The sequence below is a fragment of the Bidens hawaiensis genome, unplaced genomic scaffold (assembly GCF_021521415.1).
Source record: "Bidens hawaiensis isolate Kalapana, Puna unplaced genomic scaffold, B.hawaiensis_p1.1 tig00076464_1, whole genome shotgun sequence".
Lineage (NCBI taxonomy): Eukaryota > Viridiplantae > Streptophyta > Magnoliopsida > Asterales > Asteraceae > Bidens > Bidens hawaiensis.
In genome coordinates this window covers 26,541-30,527 of record NW_027503186.1, presented here as the reverse complement: position 1 = coordinate 30,527, position 3,987 = coordinate 26,541, and the positions used below count along the sequence as shown (strand labels likewise).

General features: G+C 34.8%; 2 pseudogenes; both read right to left on the bottom strand.

The window, feature by feature from the left end:
• Positions 1-856: 856 nt before the first annotated feature.
• LOC143606666 (pectinesterase QRT1 pseudogene) lies at positions 857-2,019 on the bottom strand (annotated as a pseudogene).
• A 38-nt stretch (positions 2,020-2,057) lies between these two features.
• On the bottom strand, positions 2,058-2,703 carry LOC143606665 (pectinesterase QRT1 pseudogene; annotated as a pseudogene).
• Between the last annotated feature and the right edge of the window lie 1,284 nt (positions 2,704-3,987).

Below are 3,987 nucleotides of genomic sequence, written 5' to 3'. Positions count from 1 at the left end.
AATTAAAAATTAAAAGTTATACGATGACATGCATAAACGCATGTCGTTAATTTGTGTCGTAAACACCAGTATTGAAAGTGCGCCATAAATGCATGTCAAAAACGTGTCATAAATACGTGTCAAAAACAAGTGTCATAAATGTGTCAAGTGTGTCATTAAATATGACACGTGGGAAGCATGTCATATTCAATTTATGACATGAGGCTTCGATAACACATATTTGCATGTCATAAGGGCCCTTTAATGACACGCAATGCGTGTAATTGAAGACCTTTTTTCAAGTAGTATTTAGAGATAGTCTCTAACAGTGAATACTTAAGTAAGATATGATGCATCAGATTTTAAAAGTTGGAGATTCATAATTGAACATCATGACTCGTGTGCATCATATGTGGTTGCATTAGGACCGATGCACTAGTGAGACTCATGTATCTTGTATGTTGAGTACAAGATCGTTGATGTGAGTCATGGTGTATCACACATTTTGGGATGTGTGGATTCATTTTAGACTCTTCTATGCTTTCAGGTGACACATACACGCAACACATGAGTACCAGAAGTTCTAAGACCTGATTGATAAAAGCTGTATGATTTACTTTTGTATGAACATGAATATGAGCAAAAAGAACATATAACTGCATGATTTATAGAGTATATTTGGTACCCAAACACCACCATTGTTTACATTATAATCTCAACCAGTCCTCTCCACCGATGAAATCTGTATCAAGAAAAGGAACCGCTTCTTCAAACCCGAATGACTTCGACCAAGATACACGTTTCTTTCTATCTGCCCCTTTTCCTCTGCACTCATATTCTCCAAAAACCGCAGTCCTGGTCGCGCATACATAAACTTTTACCATTCCACTTTACTAACTTCAGGTCTATGGATAAAATTTTGGCTAAATGAATTATGGGATATATACCTTTGCCTATATGGTTGGTTCCAGTCACTCCAACCGGAAGGATCAATAATATTGTCAATGTCACAATATGAATAAACAGCCCTTGAATAATTTCCCCATGCTCTCCCCAAAAAGATTGCCAAACCACTTCCTGTGACAGAACAGTTAACAAAAGAAAATCCAGTTTTCTCTTCTTCTGAGTTCCTGTGATGTGCTGCAATGGCTCCATATTTATCAGCCACTGAATGCAGGACTACATTCCTGATAAATAAACAAAAACTAATGTTAGTATGACGGTTAATCCTTGACTTTGTAAGGTTTCTTTTCAATGCATAGGCCTGCTAATGTACCGAATATACAAGATCGGGCTTCTTATGTTCTTTTGTTCGACTCTATACAAACAAATGAACAGGCATAAATATTTAAAATAACACACATTCTTGTTAGGAAAATATACATGTCCATGTTCATTTATGTTCGTCCATTTATATTTGAAACGAACAATATTAACTAAACCTATTACAACAACATTACAAGTAAAACAAGAGAAGCATGTTCTTGTTTGTTCCTTCAATTTGTCACACTGATTACCCAAGACTTGTTCTACAATTTGATTGGGTGATCGGTCCATAACTTACGAGCCAATTAGTGTTGCTAAAAACTTAACTAAATATGTAAACGAACATAAATAGACAGATGTAAATTAACAAACATAAACGAGTGGATGAACATGACATATGTTCAAATTTGTTTGTTTAACTAAGTGAACATATTTTTATGTTGTTTGTTACAAAAACAAACATACTTGCCACCGTAATTTTAATATTGTTCGTTGAGCATTAAGTTCATTTACAGGCCAGCGTATGCATGTACCTTGAAGAGTGATCTTGAATTTCCAAAGATGAAATCAACTGTTCCTTGAATATAACATCGATAGAAGTAATGCGATCCACTTTCATCAAGAAGGGTGTCTTGTGTACCGAGTATTCGCACTCGATAAAGCACCGCCTTATTGCCCGCAATCCTTAATGCTACTGCTTGCATTTTATACCCTCCTGGCACTGCAACAACGTTATTCTGTGTAAAACACAAAACCAAACCAAGTTACATGGACATAGAAAACCAAACATAGAAGCAGTGACACTGCTGATACTATGTTACCTCAATGGTAATCCCAGAAGCACAAAAGTAGTCAGATTCTACGGCGACAGAAGCTGTTCTATATGTTCCTAGTTCAGAACCATCTTTGTATCTGTCGGATGCTTTGTCGTGCCAGCTTAAAACCGTTTCCGAAGCATGATTAGGATCTCCAATGAAAGAAATATAGGGTTTGGAAGCAGGAACTATCACTTTTTCTCTGCATATCATCATATATACGTACTTACTATTAACTGAGAACAAAAAAATAAACACAGTATATAAATTTTGTAACGAACGAAACCAGGGGCGGGTCAGGTTTATTATTGAAATTTTAGCCCTTGCCAATGAATGAAACAAACCTGTAAACACCAGGAAGAATATAAATCTTGACCCTGATGGAATTATTAAACGGGACCATATCAACAGCAGCTTGAACAGTTGGCGAATCACCGCGACCGGTTTGATCAACTACGATGACTCTACTAGCATTCCCATCAATATCTCCACTCCGAAAAGTTAACCTTTCAGTTATCTTTTTGTAATCGTGATCTTTATAATCTTGTTGTTGCATCTTGATGTCGTCCCACGTGATGTAACTTCCCAAACTATTGACACCATAAACCAGCAAAAAGAAAGCAACCATGATTCTGAAATCCATCATCGATCGGTAGTTTTGATTTTTGAAAAATGAAAAAACTAGAAGATCGAGGTGGGTGTGGGTCAAGTGTGAGGTTAATAAATGGGGGAGCGTAGGTGGTGCATGTGTATGGGTGTTACTTTATAAACTATATATACATGCAGTAAAGAATTAACTAACAAACATACATTTGAATGCAAGAAAGAACATCAGTTGGTGTGTTCTTCTTCCATGTCATTTAAACTACGACTGGATAGATTCAACCATCATATTATGTATAAACATAATATATATATATATATATATATATCTACTGGGAGAGAGAGAGAGAGAGAGAGATTTGTTGAGTATTAGTTATGGAAGTGGAAAAGGTAATTAAATGAAGTAGAAAAACAGCGGTTTTGGTTGCTGAAGAAGCTGATGGGATTGTTCATCTTCTTATAAATATATTGTTGAAGAAAATGGGATACCGATCGAGAATGTAGGGACGTGTAAACTAACCTCCACTAAAACCGCCATGGGATTGGGAGGGATGGACTTCACCTCGTTAATTATTCTTTGTTAATTAACAGTGTTTTAGAAACCGGTTTAAACCGGTACGTTGAACCGGTTAAACCGGATTACGCACATTAGGCTAGTATTTTGAATCCGGTATTTTTGAAAAGTTTGCTAGAACATCGTACCGGCGGTTTTTGTCTAAAATACCGGTTTTTGCTGACAAACCGGTTCTAAGCCCGAAAACTTTTTTGATATTTACGGTTCATATTTTCAAAATTACTTTTAATTCAACAATTAATATTTAAACGTGTAAACTTTATGACTATTTTTTTAAAATTGAGTACTTTGCATTATTTTTTTAATAAGAATTAATTTTTGGATTATTTTTTGTTAAAGAAATCATTTAGTTTTGAGTTATTTTTGGATTGAAGTTAAACATGTAAAAAATTATAAGGTTAACTATTCAACCGGTTGAACATTCGGTATAACCTGGTTCAACCGGTTTCACAATTTTTAGCCCACAGTATAAGTAAAATACAAATTTTTAAAACATTGCTAATTAGTATTAACCTCCTCATAGATAATTCAGGGTTTCAACATGTTTATTTTCATTTTGAATTAATTCAACAGCATCACCTTCACTGTTTTCAGTTTTATAATTTTTGATGATTATTATATTTCATTAAAAAATAACAAGGCTATAGACTAACAGAATTAAGTATTTAAAGGTTTGAATTAACACAATTGTCACGTTGGGGATAGCTCAGTTCGTTGAGCGTTAGAATGAAGATTTGAAAGTCACGTGTT